This window comes from Engraulis encrasicolus, unplaced genomic scaffold (genome assembly GCF_034702125.1).
Source record: "Engraulis encrasicolus isolate BLACKSEA-1 unplaced genomic scaffold, IST_EnEncr_1.0 scaffold_25_np1212, whole genome shotgun sequence".
Classification (NCBI taxonomy): domain Eukaryota; kingdom Metazoa; phylum Chordata; class Actinopteri; order Clupeiformes; family Engraulidae; genus Engraulis; species Engraulis encrasicolus.
Window position 1 is genome coordinate 2,060,855 of NW_026945544.1, and position 18,910 is coordinate 2,079,764.

Consider the following 18,910-nt stretch of genomic DNA (forward strand, 5'->3'; position numbering starts at 1 on the left):
GAGGACACCTGATCCCGTTGTTGAATATTACATGATGTCATTACAGCCTCATTACACCAGTCGAACAAAAGCAACTGTAGATTCAGTTTCACCTCCTCACCTCAGACTTAGTTTAAGAGACAGGGATGGCTTTTCAAGTAAACTCTTGTCTTCATGATGCAGAAATGCATTTTGGAATCGACTATTTCTTATTCTGATAAAAGCCTAGTTTAAGTCTGTTAAGTGTATCTATTTAACACAGGGATGGCATTAATAACATTAAAATGCAGAAATACAAGAAGCCATGCAATAATTATCATGTTTAGTCCATAAAGTAGGCCATTAAAATGACTCTACTCTAGGTTGATGATCCTTAAAAGTCATTTTAGAGGATAGACATACGGCTACTGTTAAAGCCTCAATTACAACTTACAACAAGTTGCTGTTTAAACAAGTATTGCACACACTGTGCCTAGTGTATGAAGGGTGACTATGATTGTAAACAGCACATTACATAGGCCCTAATTGTTTCTCACACTTCCTAAGCCTTGTTAATAAATTCATAGCAATTCAATTCATGCACACACCAGTGATAACAGACAAACTGCTCTTTTTAGTCATTTTTGTCTCGTTCGGTCTTATTTTGCATTGAAGAGTAGGCATAGGAAGCACTTGACTACCAAGGCCTGGCCAGAATAAGGCTGATGCTTGATTAGATCTCATGTGGCTCAATTCTCATATGAGGCTCCCCTATGATCAGACTTGCTGGTCCATGAGAGCTGGCCTGGCATAAGCTAACTAAGGTAAAACTTTCTTTTGATCATACCGTGAGCATGACATACTAAAATTATTCCATTAGACGCATTAAAAAGATTCGGTTACTACTCCAGGAAAGGTCATTAACGCTGAGTCGAAACAGTTTCGATGATTTAGTAAATGTCCTTTCAACATTTTACAGTGCTACAGGATCAGGATACAATACTATTCAGACCTGTTGATCCTTGACTGCACAGCAAAAAAAACAACTGCGTACTACAACCTACAGAACAGCAGTTTTAATTCCATGTGTAGCTTTGTGTGACAGTCAGGTCAGCAGCGGTACACTGTGCCAGGTTTATCAGTGTGAGGTGTGTGATGAGTGGGAAATTAAAAGATTAGGGGAGGCATTCGAAGCTGGATATCACAGCTGCCATTTTTGATTGGATAATACTTGGCCAGTTGGGCACTATTAAATATATGGACTCCGCCATATTACATGTTCGTTGAATTCAAAAAGGAAAAAGGCAAAACAGTCCGAATATGTCCACAACAAAAATCCAAAGATTTATTGTCCCTAAAAAGGATTTTACAGCAGTAGTAACCGATGCTATCTAGAACACTGGATACTACACAAAAAGCATAAGATACACAAGCATTCAGAGCTCTGGAGATTTCCTGACCTAAATACCCCTGACCGATAACAAAAGTTAATGCAGTTTAGGAGAGGTTAGGTAAAAAGAAACTGCCCTCAATATCCCTACATGTGTATTTTATTTGTTGTCTGTGGATGGGTGCGGTTGTGGGTGTGTGCCTATGTGCCAATGGGATGCTATGAGGGTGTGTTTTGTCAGTAGATGGGTTTGTTCGTGGGCGTGTGTCTATGTGCAGATGAGCCTATTCTGGGATGTCGTGTGGTTCCGGGACGGCCATTTTGACTCGTTGTTCTTGATTGGCCATCTTCATCCTGTGGTCTTCCTCTGTGCCATCTTCATCCTGTGGTCTTCCTCTGTGTCCCCCTTTAACCTGTGAACGACTGGGCATAATCCCCCATCCCCAAACATCAACCATTTCTATAGGGATTAGGGCCCCGGGTGGGGCTGGGCCGTCCTGGAAACATCAGGATTACCTGTGGTGCCATCTTGCCCAGGCCCGTCTTGGAGAACATTAACATGATTGCCTTTGAACGAGAACTTAATGGTTCTTGAGGCGTCGGCTCCTGCGTACCCATCTGTGGACAACCTTTATTCAGTTATTTGGCTGCAAAATGTTCTGGGCTCACCATATCCTGTTAATCAAATCATGTTCAGTCATCCTTGCAATTTTTCATCATCACAACACATATTAGTAAACATTCAATCTTTATTATCAAACAATCTTATTAGCAATCTTTATTATCAAACATTCTTATTAAATCAACTAACAAACCAAAAGTATCTCTAGTTATCTAAAATCTAGTTTCTAGTACTGTACAATATCTAACAGCACCTTGTGTAGTCTGTGGGCACATATTCATATACATATCCTCCATCATCAATTCCTTGAAACTCCACCCACTTTGTCGGGAACGAATCATTTCCAAGCATTGCCAACCGTCCTGGGTAGAAGCGTGTTCAAGGCAGTGATGTTCAAGCAGAGACGTTCTATAGAGACTAAAAAAGGTTTGTTTTGAACTTTGTCTCAGCCTGTTCTGCCTTCGACCAGTAGCAAACCAAGGGACTAGGTGGGTCTTTTATATAGATGGGTCAACCATGCCGATTACTAATGTCCTTTTTATGCTCTTGGTCAGATGAAGTCTCGAAGAGATCTGAAAGTCATGATAATCAGGCAAAATATACATAATATAGATCCTCAATTCGTTGGTGTCTTCGTTCTCACCACTCCCTTTGTGGAGGAAACAAAGAAGGAATTTAGGGGGGTGACGAAATCAAGCACCATGTGCAAAAATAAACAGGAGTCCATGGGTATCTACTCAGAATAACATTATTTGGTTACTTTTCCCAAAGCTTTTTGTCAGTTTCATTTTGATAGTGTGTAAACAACATTTTGCCTCCATCCTCTGTCCTCCTCACCTCACCTTTTCGTGGCTTGAGACGTCCTTGATGATGTCGAGCTTTAAAGGAACAGACCACCCTTTTTGATTTTCACATATTTGCAGTATTTCCCAGATTTATTCATGAATGTGCATATCATTTTCTTCTCAGTGTTTTCTGTACTTAGATTTATTGGATCAGAATTATTAGCAGAGCTTAGCATAATCACTGGAAGTGGATGGGGCAATAGCATCAAGCCACAAGTGATCACAGGACAGGATCAAATAGCTGTTTTGCATTATGGTGAATTTTAAATTCATTTTAAAGTAGTTTATAAGTACATTTGAGAATGTTTTGTTTGTTCCCATAGACTTGCATTGCTACGCTTATTTTGGCTATACTGATAGAGTAGGCTATGCAAACACATACACAAAAATGATAAGCACATTCATGAATGGTGCTTGGAAATGCTGCAAATATGTGAAAGTCAAAATATGGTGGACTATTCCTTTTAAGGCACAAAGCCAGAGGATGCCACTGGAGGAGGGGTATTGATATGTTGACCACAGGAATCAGCAGCTGTGGAGCCATCATGTGACACTTGCAGCTGTGCGAATGGTGACATATGACTCTTCAGCCTATACGCAGTAGGCTGATCAAAGTCATTGCTATTTGTGATTTAATTCAAGCTGAAATTTGACCCATCCCTCACACATGTGAGCTGTAAGCACGATCCAAGCACTGTGAAAGTGGGTTTTGTTGGTGTAGTATTTTCATCCGTGCTCTTCATCCGTGTCTTATAGTTACACTCTCTGAAACCAGTTATGCTTGTTTATCCCATGCCTTATTTTTTTGTGTTTGCAAAGCTCAGTTGGTTTTCATTCCTTTTCCAGCCTGGCCAAAACAAGTCCCCACCAAAGTGAGGTCACACTCACTAATATGTTGTCAGACTGCTGTTAGCTTTGATTGTATTACACATTTGTTGTTGTATTGTTTCAATAAACATTGTCAATGTCTGGATTTATTTCCTTACCTTCCTAATATGTTGCATTTGGTTTTCACCAAGATCTTGTATTGAAGTCTATAGGCTGAATGCAGTGGAAAGCCTTCTGTAGCATCTCCCAGTGATTCTCACTGAGCTTGAGATCTGGACACTGTGATGACCATCCTGTGTATAGAAAGGATTTCTCATGCTCCCTAAACCATGCCTTCAAAATTTTGAGCCCAATAAGCCTTGGCAGTGATCTTGGAATATGCCTGTGCCATCAGTAGAGACAAAAAACATCCATGGAACTAGAAATGCACTCAGAGAGTGCAGACCTCTGCCAAGGAAACTGTTTTATAGAACATTTGAATTGCATCCTATTTTTTTTCAAGTCTTTCTGCCTTGTTTTTGTGGAGTAAGAAACTAGGATGTCAAAATTCGCCTTATACCGCAATGGTGAAGAATCTTTCTTTTTTTTTTTTAAATCTTGTATCCGGATCGTGAGTATAGGATCACTGTATCCTTTTGTCATTTCCAACAACTCCACAAAATTTCACCAAAATCAGTTCATAACTTTTTAAAGTTTTCCTGCTGAAAGACAAACAGACAGACAAACCAACATGACTGAAAACATAACCTCCTTGGTGGAGGTAATAATGACCTTTAAACAGGTGGTCTGCTGTCCTCATTCTTTGAGCACATGCTGCAGCTGAAACTAGACTTGACACCGGTGATTGCTGATGCCCATGATTAAACCCTTCTAAAACAGACTTAACATCTTTTACATGTCAAGGGTTGCATCTTTTGACATGGTTGTTTGATAATTGAGAAGCAAGTCATTGCAGCAGAGTTCAGGGAGCGCAATACATCCCTTTTTGGCCTCCAGACCTCAACCTCATTGAGAATCTTTGGTATGTGCTGGAGAAGGCTTTGCACTGCGTTCAAACGCTATCATCATCTCTGTACAACATCTTGGTTAGAACTTAATGCAAACCTAGATGGAAATAAATCCAGATATTGTGGAGGTTTATGGAAACAATGTAACACCAAATGTGTGCCAGGCTGTGTATTATGATCAAAAGAACGGTTTGGTGAAGTATTTTGCCAAGAAAAAAGGGAACAAAATTAAAGCCACTGACAAAAAAGGTTTGGTTAAAGTACGTAAATGTCATTAACTAACTCTGAGCAGACACATGCATTGTACATTGTAAACATAGTTTCAAAACTGTCAAATAACACACTAACTTTTTTTCTTTTGAATTTATTTTACCTATAAATGGCATATTTCTCTATCTGAATGAGTCTTTATTTATTTTTTTGTTTGCTATGGTTATGCTTGACTGCTTACGGCGTCTCCAGTGCCTGTCTGCCTCTGCAACAAAATAGCAGGTGACAGCCTGTCAAAATTGAACAGCCAAAACATGCCTGCGTGAATGGCCAATCTTAATGGAATTGTGTATCCTCCTCCATAAAGGCAGATAAAATGCTTGCTTTTTTACTCAATTTCACACAAAATAACCATATGCAGTTGCTACAGCAATATGCTTTCTTTTCGTGGTGGCTTTTCAAAAGATTTGGTTTTGATTTCATGTCTCCTTTTAAAACCTGACAGTGGCCAAACTCCTCGGAAGCTACCAAACCATGCTGGTTATTTTCAAAATTTCATCTGATCATCTGATGAAACGAAAAACAATTGTTCTTTGTGAGTTTCATCAAGCTAAGCAGAAAAAGACATCCTCAATATCTCAAATGTCTGATTTAGTCCATATCCAAATACTATACTTCACTGAGAAATCAGATGTTCCCGTTAAGAATGCTGAATTGTTGGTCAGCTATTAGGTCAGTTAAGTTATTTAATTACACAGTAATTACACATATTCACACATATTCACACTTAACTGTTCAAATGTATTGACATATGAAATGCATTTCATGGCCCATGAAATCCATTTTCCAACTGAGCTGGTACAGTAGTTCCCTTTCATCCAGTAATGTAATATATCAAAGCACATGGTGGACCTCACATTTCCTTTTGAAGTGCTTTTCAAAAGACCCCTTATTTGATTATGGGGATGGTAAAGTGTTTACCTTACCCTCCTCTCTCCCGCTCACTGTGTTGACATGTGGTGCATAATGTGTGCTCTCTATTATGGAAAGGAAATCACCACAACAAATGATAGCATCTGTTGCCAGTTTCCGCAGCGACCGTGTGTGTGTGTGTGTGTGTGTGTGTGTGTGTCTGTGTCTGTGTGTGTGTGTGTGTGTGTGTGTGTGTGTGTGTGTGTGTGTGTGTGTGTGTGTGTGTGTGTGTGTGTTTACTGGGTGTACATGGGACACCAAAGGCTTGCAACAACCTACACAAGTGGGCTGATACTGACTGATTTGTTCTGTAATCGGCGTGTAAAAAGACAACAGAGGGTCACATACTCACACCATCACATGCAATAGGGGTCAGTTGTCTGGCATGTAAACGATGAAATCAGCTAATCAGTAAGTTCAATTAAGACATAATGAACCTTATGGTAGGCTAGCTCATAAATTATGGTAGTATGAAATATAAAATAAAGGTGGTTGACAGCAAATGGAAAGTAATACAGGCATGGATTTCTGAATATGGGTGGTTGACGTTTAAGGGCGTAACACAGTAAAAAAAAAGTTATTCCAATTCCTGAAAAAAATGATGGGGAAAAAATAGAAAAAAATAGAAAAAAATAAAGCACTTAGTGGTCCGTGGAATTTCGCCTAATTTTTACCATTTTCGGGAAAATGTGTCCTGCATCAACACATTGCATAGGCATGTCACACCGCAGGAAAATTAAGTCACACCACAGAAAATTCACTGCATTATGGCCATTTTAATCCTTTTGTATACATGACTGACATCTGAGCTCATGCTAACTTGATAATGATATTGTGTTTAATCTTAATATGTGTTTTCATTTATAAAAAAACGTTTTTTTCCTTCTATAAGAGCAGTCACACCACAGGACACCATAAAATGAACCTAAGCATTGCGTGACAGAAACATTGCAATATGAAGACGCATTGAGTAAGGGTTAACCAAAGAGGCTTGAGACAAGAGGGCTTACTCACGTCATAACAGCGTAGTAGGAAATGATGGCGAGGGGAGTACGGAAATGTTATTCACTGTGGAACAGGTCATAGGACAGCGTGAATGTCTGTCAGCTGTCCTTAATTACCCCCAGCAATTACTGCTGACCAACAGCTGCCGTTAATTGGCCACAAATTATCCATCATGGTGTCACCCCCACTGACCATGTGCAAGGGAGTACGAAAATTGTATCCATCGCACCCACTGACCAATGACCATGCGCAAGGGAGTTAATTTTCCATCCACTCGTGTCCTCAGGCAACGCCCCTGTACTACACCGTGGCCAATGCATTTCCCCCCAAGAGATTGTTCTTCTCTGTCGAATTTCTTTGGGGTTAACGTTCGGCGAGAAGGTCGCTACCGTGGAATAGCAGCACGACAGAGAGAATCTTTAGACCCCGACGCGGAGCGGAGGGGTCTTGTTCTCTCTGAAGTGCTGCTATTCCACAAAGCGACCGACTCGCCGAAAGTTAACCCGCTTATTATATGGATATACTTAAATGATTCACACATGGCGGGGACATTTATTTAGACCTATTTAGGCCTAATGTTAAGATTGTTGCTGCGCAAAACAAAACAGTGCCGTCGTGGAACACCGCTAGGCAACAGCTAGGTAGCCAGGACAACAGGTGTTGTCTATCACAGCAGCTGATTAGAGTGACAAAAGACCGGACCCCCTGCGGAGTGATACATTCGCTTTAGCCACTGACTTGTATACAAGCCAGTGGCTTTAGCAGTGAACGTCTTGTTGCCATTGACAGCGGTAGCCAGGACAACGGGTGCTGTCTATCACAGCAGCTGATTAGAGTCTTGTTGAAAAGTCGCTTTAGCAGTGAAAAGTCTTGTTGCCATTGACAGCGGTCTGTTATAGACCAACCCGTCCGTTATCGAAAAATAACAGACGTCCGAACGTTGGGGAGCCCCGTTGAAATGAATGGAGCATTCGACAGATGACGTCACAACCATATAATAAGAGGTTAATAGTCACCTTAAACTTCCACAGCACTCTCCAATAACTGAGGTACTGACTGGTTAGGAGCCAGTCTTTAAGACCCTTGTAGTTGGCCTTGCAGCTGCCCGTTCACAAACATTGACATACATTGTACACCCCACAGGACGCAATTTGTTACGAAATTGAACTTGTAGTTAATATTACTGTCTTGAGTTTTTTTCACATTCACATATCTTAATATAAAGTTAATATTTATGCAATCATGCCAAATGCTTCATACAGTATTGGGTCATTCCACGCCAAATCAACAGGAAATATTACCAAGTGTACCCATGGTACTTAAAAGAAACACTGTAAATTTATTTCAATGTAAGATGTATACTCTCCGTGTTACAGCCAATTTTACTGGGGGAGGGGGGTGCCCATTTTGTTCACACTCTTTTTTTTGTCAAAGTTCACAAGCCCGTAGCTCAATAACTAAACCATGTAGGAAGCTCAAATTTGGCATGCTGGTACATAGATAGGAATAGTTTGTTGCAAAACTGTCAGTTTTGGTCTGTATGATCCTGCATCGTCATAGCATTCCCTCAAAGATTATACAAATTGTACTGGAGTTTTTGGCTGTGCTCTGTTTAGGCCTTCAGAAGACATATTTGTGCCCAACATAGCCTCATGATTTTTCCCCCTTGTAGATACAAGTAGAAACACTCCCATAAAAATCTATAAATAGAAAGGAAACCCCATCAGTGTTTGACCAGAAGACCTCACAAGTCTGACAAATCATTTTGGGTGTCATTTTCAGAGCACCAGAACACCTTGTGGGATTGTCCACAGATTTATTTTATTTTTTTCTTCATTCTCCATGAAGTCTTCTTTTTAAAAATGCCAATGAGACTTGTCTTATGTGATGTTTTCTTTTTTAATTTCCAACCTGAACCCTATATATATATTATATTCCAGGTTTCATTAATGTTACAGTCACACCGCAGGATATTTGACATATAAACCTTTACATCAATCTTAACACATATGAAACATAATGTACCACATCTTCTTTCATTGACATTTGTTTTTTAAAGGAAAAATAACAGTTTTGTAGGTTTTTAACCAATGTTACGAAAAAACAAGGCGTCACGTCAACCACCCATATCTTTCTGTCACGTTTAGCACCCTGACAAACATGCATGAGTAAGGCTCATGGCATGCACAGTAAATTTTGCCGTATTTATTAATTCTATATGACTGTATTGCAGTTGGTCATACTCTCCACATTTTGAAACACAGCAATATTTACCTGTTGTGCACTAGGAGGACATTGGTGACACTTCCACTGTTGTGCTTTAAACTTGTCACCGGGCCTTATTTACAGACGTGACATAATAGGCTACACAGGATGCATATAACCGCCCCAAGCCAGCCGGTAACAGATTAAGACAATCCTGTATGTGACACTTCTGGCACCACTAGCACAAGACAAGAGTGCTGTGGCTGTTGCTGAACACCAGATGTCAGTGTTGGTTTAGTGACAGAAGAGTCTAGTCAATTACGGTCACAGCAGAGTCAGCTTTTACTGAGCTAGTCAAGATGGTTTTTGTGTCAACACACAAAACTACTTTGCTCCTATAGTTTGGCCTACCAAATGTTTGTGGAGGCGTGTGTTTGGGCGCACACGCGCGTCTGCTTTGAATTGTCCTTTTTTAGATCACAGTTTTGTTTTTCCATATCTCCATTTCATCATCAGCTTGTGTGCCGGTCTGCAGTTTTTAGTTCCAGTCTTTGCGTATCACTGTCTTTTCCCTACATGTTAAATGTTCAATGTTAAATGTTAATTGATATTTATTAGTCTATCACTTATTTTTATTGGTTATCACTGGTCAGTATGCTCAGTATTATTCATTACTTCATCACTTTATTGGTATTGGACCATCACTGTTTCTTGTCCTGTCTTGCACTTTCATGTCAGTCTGTAAATGTCAGTCCCTTGTATGTCTATGTCCTTTCATAGTGTAAGAGAGAAAACGTAATTTCAATTTCTTTGTATGACCTGTCCTGTGCAGTGCATATGAAGAAACTGACAATAAAAGCTGACTTGACTTGTACAGTCACTCTGTTCACAACACATCAGGCTTTCAGGTTGCCTTGGTCTGCCCTCTTTTTCGCCCACGGTAATTAAAAACCAGCAGCTCCGCTTTCATTTCATGTGCGGCGGACCTGGCAACAGGGACTTTTAACTGCGGGCCCCCCGCCGCCATTAAAGAGCGACTAGAAAGCATTCCCCTAACCACGGGGGAGCCAGCAGATATTATAATGGCCTGATGAGAATCAGTGTGACACCTGGGGGTTGGACCCAGCCATGGGATTATCAGGTCTGTACGTTAGCAGTGTTAAAAGATGTGGAAGCAGCCCATATGTGTGTTTTAAACACGTTTTTTATTTATTTTTATTATTTTTTTTATATTACATTTCTGAGAATAGTGTTCATACTCTGATGTTAATACACTATAATCAAAGCATCTTGGCATTAGAACATCTTACAGAAATGTCTGTAATGTCTGCATCGGAGCTGATACTTCGGGCTTGATAGAGTTTGTTTGGAAGAGTGAAATATAGTCATTAGGTTTTCCTTAGTTCAAAACTTGTTAAAGGTTTAGGCTCATGATGGTGTTCTACTATCAGGACTGCTGCATCAGCTATGGTCATTTGCCTGTCTGTTTGAAGGAGAGATATTATATGGCCTGATATATATATTTTCTGAACTAAGGACCCGTGAACATACGTTCTTCTGATAGCAAGCATATTTTCATATTGCAGCAATTTGGACAGACCTGAACACCCGATAAGCAGGCTGATGAAGGTGTATGCCGGAAATGGGAATAAATCTCGCTTTAGGAATGGGCAGCGTTTGCAAGTTCTTATTTCCCTTTCATTGAGCCTTGGTCATCTCCAATGCACCTGTCCTCTTTAGATATGGGCGAAAGTTAATTTTCTTTTTTTAATGATTATTTAGCAAAACCACCTCATGTGTGAGAGCTCAAGCATCCACAGTCCGTTCTCATACAGCCATAGTGAAGTGCCTGCTGAAAAATGTGCTCAATGCATCTGCAGTGCATGCACTCCTGCTCTTAGGCGATCGAAGAGCACTGACTGTGTAATATTGAGAGAGTGAAAAATGAAAGGAGGGTGGAAAAAAAACCTCTCTCTCACTCTCTCTTTCACTCTCTCTCTCTCTCTCATCCCTGCATGCCTGGCAGGGAGATGAGGATATCATAAGGAGGTTAAACACCTCAGCCCTGTCTGATCAGCCTTGCTCGGCCCTGCCTGCCTGTCTGCCTGCCCATCTCTCTCCTCTCTCCTCTCTCCCCTCCCTGTGTTTGTTCAGACAAATAGGCTGTGAAATATGTCATGAAATCAAAGCGTAATAATGTTAGCTTAGCGATGCTGCGTGGATTGAAATGGAGATGGCTCGTTTCCTCCTCACCCCCACCACCACCATCACCATCACCACCACCACCACCACCATTACCCTTCCTCCCGGCACCTCCTTTGAAGGCACGAATAAAGAGCACACAGCAGTCACATCCAGCGCTCTCTCTCTCTCTCTCTCTCTCTCTCGCCCACGCCCACGCCCTCACAGTGGCGTAAATACAACGGCACTCGTGAACGTTTCACCTCGCCTGGGCCCCTTGTGTGTTGGTTGATGTGGCATATCTGAGCTTATCAGGGGCCTTTTTAACCAGTGTGACTATCGAGCAGCAGAGGGCGCTAGATAGCCGTGCTAGTGAATAAAAACAGACAACAAGGCTGCGGGGCGCCTTGAGTTTGGCCTGGTATTAGTCGGTTTGGGGTACGTTTGTCACGTTTGGCTTCCTGGCTCCCCGGCTCACTGACTGTTGCTCCAGCAAACGGTAGAAGACCAGGCACAGACAGAGCGCCAGAAGTCATGTGACGTCAAGGTTCGGCGCGTTTGCCATGAGGCGGTACTGAGTAGGTGGGTGGGTCGGTAGGATGGAGGAGTGAGAGGCAAGTGGGGGTTTGGATTGTGTGTGTGCGTGCGTGCGTGCGTGCATATATTGGGCTGGAGGTTAGTGTGCGAGTGGAGATGAGATGAGGGAATGGGGCGTGGGGGCGTGGGGGGGGTGTATAGCAGGTTTGCAGCTCTTGTTTAGTGCAAAGGTGTTTTGTTATTTGCCTGCCCCTGTAACCACTCAGCACTCCTCCATGCTCGCCACCAAAATCCAAATCCGTGTAACTGGACTGCAGTCCCCCCAGCCCTGGCATCCACACCCCTCTGCACAGCAATAAAGGCTGGAGCCGGAGCTGGAGCTGGAGCAGGCCGTCCTCCCAGCCAGGACCCTGCTGTTGGCTCATCTCTCTCTCTCTCTCTCTCTCTCTTTCTCCCTTTCTCTCTCTCTCTCTCTCTCTCTCTTTCTCCCTTTCTCGCTCGCTCGCTTTTTCTTAGCTTTTGCTGTTGTTGTCGCCGTTTGTTTGTGCTCACGATGCGAGGAATGTTTTTTCCCCTCAATATGCGTGAGGATTAAAACGTCGCCGCCATTTTCTCTGCCCCGGGTCACCACGCAGATGTTGACTTGGATAAGGTTGCCGTGCCGACGGCCCCCTTGTCTGCGGTGACGGGCGGTGCAGCGCGGCTCGGCTCGCTCAGGCCAACCGGTAAGCCTGTGCACACGCGTGGGAGGGGACCGCAGGCCCTTTGATCCTGTGTCATGCGCCCTGAAAGAGGCTCTCTCTCTCTCTTCTTTTTTGGGGTTGGTGGTGGTGGTGGTTTTGTTGTTGATTCTCAGGGCCAGTCACACATGCCACGTAGACACATCTGTTAGGAGGGCAGATATGGACAATCTCTCTCTCTCTCTCTCTCTCTCTCTCTCTCTCTCTTTCTCTCTCTCTCTCTTTCTCTCTCTCTCTCTCTCTCTCTCTCTCTCTCTCTCTCTCTCTCTCTCTCTCATTCTATACCTCCCCCTCTCCCTCTCTTTTCCTCACTCTGTCTTTTATCTTGCTGTCTTTCTTCTTCTTCCACTCCTGGCTCTCTGTCTCTCTTGTCATGCAGCAGTGGTCAGCAGAGGCTAACAAACACAAGGCCGTGTGGCTGTCCAGTGTGGTGCATAATGTCACATTAATTCAAGGCAAGAGCAGGAGTGTTTAATGTTTATTGTTTATATTTATGCAGACTTGAGGCTGCGGCCTTCACAACTACCTGCTCACAAACAAGTTATATGTTATTTTGACGTTATCTGTATATGTTGCTTGCCGTCATGAAAAATGTTTTTTTTTACTGGTACACTGTTAGTGTCATTACTTGGGATATGTCTTTACTGTGATTGCGATAATCTAATATAAACTCATCGTAATTTTTTGCCTCTTGAACCAAATCTATGTAAAGTAGAAATTGTCATTAAGAAATAAGGTCATCTGTACATTTTAATCTTTTTGGAGTCCCAAAGGATACAATTTGCCCCTGCAATAGTTACCGGTAATAGGCATATTAACGTCTGTTAACTGCTAACTTTTAACTGTCTGTTAACTGTTAACTTAACGTCTGTTGTGTGACATTGCATTGGAGATATAGCTTATTGCACAACACACTCATAGAGCACAAACATCCACCAAGCTAGTGCATCTCAGCATCCACATGTATTAATTTAAATAATTTATTTATTTACTTTTTTGGCAGAGATGGGGATCTGGAATAACCTCGGAAGGGACTCCAACCTGTGTCCCTGGTGTAATGTGGCTCCTTAGCCCACTGACCCACTGCGTCCACAGTACCAAAATGTATGAGCCATTGAGTACAGTATGCCAACGTATAAATGAGTATACCAACATATTGGCAGAATTGAACATGTAGGCCACATGTGTTGTCAAGTAACTTTGCAAACAAGCAAACAAAGCCTGGTGAAAACATGACCTCCTTCGTGGAGATGAAGAACAAGAAGAAAACATTTGCAAAAGAAGCAGGGTAATACTTAAAGAAATTAACAATGAATGAGGGAATAAACTAATCACTCTACAGAATTGTGGTGGCTGGTGAGAAGTTGCATTAATTCTGTGAGATGTAATTAATTCTGTGAGATTACATTTTGGCCCGCAAGGATCATTTCACCATGTCGTGTTAGCTCTGTTCATGATATATTTGGAAATGAATTCGTTTTTTCTTTTATGCTGCCTGCTTTGTTGCTTATTTGTTTATTCCACACCATACCATTTGCTTGGTGGTTTCTCAACCAAAATTACCAGAGGGTGTTTTTTTCGGCCAATTACAGGTTTAGATTATCTTGGCTGTTATTGCCAGTGCCAGTGTGCAGCAGCACCGCGTGCGGTAGCGCGATGAGCAGCAGGTTGCGTAATGCCCTTTGAAGTCTTTGTGCCTCGTTGAATACGTCGATGTCCGTGAACATCTTTCCGATGCAGTTTTCTAATTCATCCCATCTCCTTGCCTTCTCCTCCTTTGCCTTGCCTATTTGGTACGCCTGTGAAAAAAAAAAAAAAAAAAGATGAAATGCTCTGGACACGTCCTGCCGCGTACGCGCTCAAGAGGGTGTCATACGGCGCGTCTAACAAAAGCGAGCGCACCACTGTGCAGATGGCAGCCTGCTGGAGACAGGCCAGGTGAAATCAGAGCTCCACGCAAAGTCTGCTGGGAGCGAGATACTATACGTACTCGGAGGTACTGGAGGTAATGTCACCGTGCCCGGAGGAGATGTGCCGATCCCTGTGGCAAATCATCAGAAACACCCATGGATGAATTTACCATATGCCTGCTATGCCTGCCTTCTGAGGACACGCATGAACGCATGAACGCAAGCACGCACGTGCACACACACATACACACAAATGCACAGAGCATGTATCTTTTGGGGGGGGGGCAAGTGGGTGTTGGGCTTCTGTTGAAAAGGTTTACACACAGAATGCCCATCCAGCTTCTTATAGGCCTCAGGAATTCCATGGTCTGATTGTTTAGGTGTGTTTTTCTTTTTTTTCTCGTCTTCTCTGTCTTTCTTTCTGTCTTTTTTTTTCCCTTTCGTCCTTTTTTTGTTGAAACATGAGCCCCTTTGCTCCTTTGAGTCATTTCAATACTTTAACTGCCAGTGAATATTCAACACAGGAGATGTCGCCCGTGGGGGGGAACAGAGAGGGGAAAGGCGATACAGGATCTAACAAGACAGGACTTGACGCTGCGCTGTGCACTTCCCCGCCATTGTCACAGTTGACCCGGGGAAATCAGCCTTGCATTTTGAAGATTTTCTGTCTTCAGAAGAGGAGAAAAGGAGACATGTGTATGTGTATCGGGAGAAATCCTGAGGTCAAATAAAGCATCAAGAGCGATTGTTGAAGTCGGCAGTGGGCGAGGGAGGTGGGGTTGGGCGGGGGTGGTGCAGGGTGGAGTACGTTGAGGTGGGTGTGTGTACTAGGGAGTGAACGTGCCTTACTTTATGTGTGTCGTAGGTAGGGGTGTAAATCGCAGCCTCCATGACGATACGATGCGGTATCGATTTCTTAAAACAGGGACTCGATTATTTTCGATTCTTAAGAATTCCCCAAGATATGATATGATTGGATTTGGATTGGAAGACTTTTCTACTTCTATTATGTTAAGGAGCTAGGGCATTGGACAGGGACCAGTGATTCGATTATTTTCGATACTTAAAAATGCCCCACGATATGAAATCGTCGGCCGTAGGATCGACATTTCGATTATTATTTACACCCCTAGTCGTAAAGCATGGGTGGGGAATCTATGGCCCATGAGGCCGTCTTATCCGGCCCCAGATATAATTTTAATGTTATGTAGTTTCACACGAAATATGACGTTTTGTAAAGCAATCTTAGAAATTGCATTTGCAATTCAATGAAGTTATATTTTCAGGGGAGCTAGTGAAGGAGGGGTCTGTTGTAAAGATGTGGGAAGAAATCCTGGTGTGTGTTCATAGTCCGGCCCTTGGAGGAGTTTGTAAAATTTGAAGTGGCCCTTCAAATGAAAAGGTTCCTCACCCCTGTCGTAGGGTGAGGGGTGAGGCATTTGCAAGGGAGATCGGAGCTTAGGGCTGGAGGAGTGAAGGATGGTGGTAGTGGTAGGGGGGCAGGAGAGGGACAAGAAGAGGCCTCGTCCAGCCAAAGTGGTGAAATGATTGGGCTGGTTGAGGAGTATTGGATGGGAAGTTTTCACGCATGGTTGGCCACTCAGGCTGCCTGTCAGATGGAGAGGGTCCAGGTGTTTGGGAATTCTTGCGGGGCGCTGCTCCTGCCAGCCCTGCCGCACATTTTTCTGTTCCCCTTCTCTTCTCTTCCAAGCCCGGCCGACAGCCAGCCCAGCAAGCCAGCCTCTTTTTCGCCCTTGCAGGGCTTGGGTGGAAAAGTCAAAGGTCCTAAGGAAAAATGTGACCCCAACCTCGCAACCAATGCCTTTACCTTCCACCCCCCCAATCTTCTTCACAAATTAGAATGACTCAACTCAACTGGCTGTCACTAGCAGGTATGTCAGCTCCTCTCGCCTCACTTCAAGCAGCATGGATGGATGAAGAGTCATTAGGGGTTAGATCACTCCGCTTGTCCTCTTGTCCTCCCCTTGGCGTGGCGCAAAAGTAACGAGGCACATGACTTTCTCCCTTTCTGTGACTTTTTGCTTGCATGCTTGCTTGCTCAACAGACAGGAATTTTATCTGCCCTCATACAATGTGGCTCATGGCAGCTCATAGCTTAAGATGGATGCAGAGATTCTGTGTCTCTTGTCTGGTGGAGACTAGTCTACACAGGTTTTCAGGTCACTCCAGTTTTGTTCCTTCTGTCCAAAAACACCTATGGAGCCGGGCAGGCAGGCAGCCGCCATTTTGTCTGATATCTGAGGCCTAGTTGCATACCTTTGCGTCTGCTAAATTGCTGCTAAAGGGAACAGGCAAGGGGAGGGTTGAACCGAATAGAGGTTCTCTCCTGGAGATGTCACCATGTGTAAGGGCAAGAAAAACGAATAGAAAGAGAAGGAGAAATGGAGAAAAAAGACAGAGAGATGCCAACCTCTCCTGTCCTGTCCAGTGGTCACGGAGGCCTCAAACATTCTTTTTTCTCATTTCATTCTCTCTCTTTCTCTCTCTCTCTTTCTCTCTCTCTCTCTCTCTCTCTCTCTCTCTCTCTCTCTCTCTCTCTCTCCCCTCCTGACTGACAGATTGTCACTTTTTTCTGACAGGATCCTGCGGATGGCAGGTAATGAGGCGCTGTGAAGTCCGGAACATTCTCCTGACCTTTTGGCAACTCGCCGCGTGGCGGGGTCCCCATGTTCCACATGCCCCTGTCAAAAGGCCGCTGGGTATAAAAAAAAACAACCCTTTCTTACGGCGGCAGGTGTTTTATTTTTTTCCTGTGGTGGTGGTGGCATTAGATGGAGTAAATCCAACAACAAAAAACAAAGACACGACCGCGGTGACAGCAGCCAGCCCTCGTCTCTCTCTCTCCGGGATGGGCTGACACTTTGACAGAAAGCCACCCGGAGTTGCAGAGTCCTTTCGGGTTTTCTCCTTGAGCGCTTGTCCTCTGTCGATACATGTATTTTTTGTACAAAATATCCATTTACACTCCCGTGTAGGAGGCATTTCTGCTACAATATGGAACAACAACCTTGAGCTCTCTCTCTGCTTCTCCCTCCCTTCTTTCCTGTCTCTTTCTCCCTCTCTCTCTCTCTTACTCATGCTGTCTCTCAGATGCTATTTTCTGTCTCTCCCTCTCTATCCCCCTCACTTTGACATCCTTTCTCTTAAATTTTCTCTCATTCTTTCCTCTTCTCTTTCTCTCATTACCTTTGTCTCATTCTCATTCAGTCTCTCTGTCTGTCTGCGTATCTCTTCTCTCTCTCTGTTATCTCTCTCTCTCTCTCTCTCTCTCTCTCCATCTCCCTATCTCTCCCTCCATCTCCCTATCTCTCCCTCCATCTCCCTATCTCTCTCTGTCCATCTCCCTCTATCTCTGCCTCCATCTCTCTCTCTCTCTCTCTTCCTCTCTGCAAAAGACCTCTGCAACAAGCAGATGAATTAGAGCAGTGAAGTCTCTCTGTCTTGCTGGAGGACCAGTAAGAAGTCTCTGTCTGTCTGTCTGTCTGTTCTCTCTCTCTCTCTCTCTCTCTCTCTCTCTCTCTCTCTCTCTCTCTCTCTCTCTCTCTCTCTCTCTCTCTCTCTCTTCATTTCTGCAAAATACCTCTGCAGCAAGTCTCTCTGTCTTGCTAGAGGACCTGTAAGAATTCCTCAGCAGTGAGAGCCTAATCGGGTCCAGAGCCATTACTTACTCGACCGCCCAGCTGTTTGTCTTTCTGCTCGGGGTCTCTGGGTAAACACCCGGCTAAATGGTGTTTCTTCTTCGCTTCTTCGCCTCATCCCCCCATCCTCCATCCCTCTACCCTCCTTCCTTCCCTCCCTCCCTCCCTCCATCCATCCTTCCCTCCCTCCTCTACTACTCCCCTGCTCTACCTTAATGACGTTTGCAGATGTGCTTAGGGCTTCTTTAGCTCTGTTCGCCCAGTCTCTTAGTCCTTCATGCTTATTGCTGCCGGTGTTTGCTAACCGCGCACTAATGGGAATCGCGTCTCTCGCGCGTCTCCCGCCCCCTCCACACTCCCCCTGCCCACACACCACCTAACCTCCCAGGCCCCTGATAAATTCAATCAGACCTGATGCCTATTTACTGCTACGCACCATACCACACAGAACAGAGCAGTCATCCGCTAGCAGATATACCCTCTGACCCCCAGACTGGTCCCCTGGATGTGAGCAGCACAGCTTGACAAGCCTGGCAGGGCGAGGGATGGAGAGGAGAGGAGAGAGGCAGGGCATGGCAGGCGGATGGAGAGCGCAGGGAGGGCCAGTGTGTGAGCAGGAGTGCCGCTGCCGCTGCTTATCTGTGCAGTGTCAGCTACCAACCGAGTCATCATTAGCTCCGTCCGCACCCTGCCCTGTAAAAATTGTGCTGATGCTAAAACTTTCGGTGAGGTTTCGCGATCGCGGAGGAGATTGGGCAGCTCCATGTTGGGCAGGAGAGAGGCAGGCTGGCAGGCAGGGCTGGGAGGTAGTTTGTAGCCTTTTTTTGCTAAAGCCAAGGTG

At 43.9% G+C, this 18,910-nt stretch overlaps 1 protein-coding gene across 2 annotated transcripts in view; it reads left to right on the forward strand.

Annotated features, from left to right (window-relative positions):
* The window catches only part of wdpcp (WD repeat containing planar cell polarity effector), a 143,269-nt gene that overhangs the window by 957 nt on the left and 123,402 nt on the right, over positions 1 to 18,910 (forward strand). The window lies entirely within an intron of this gene.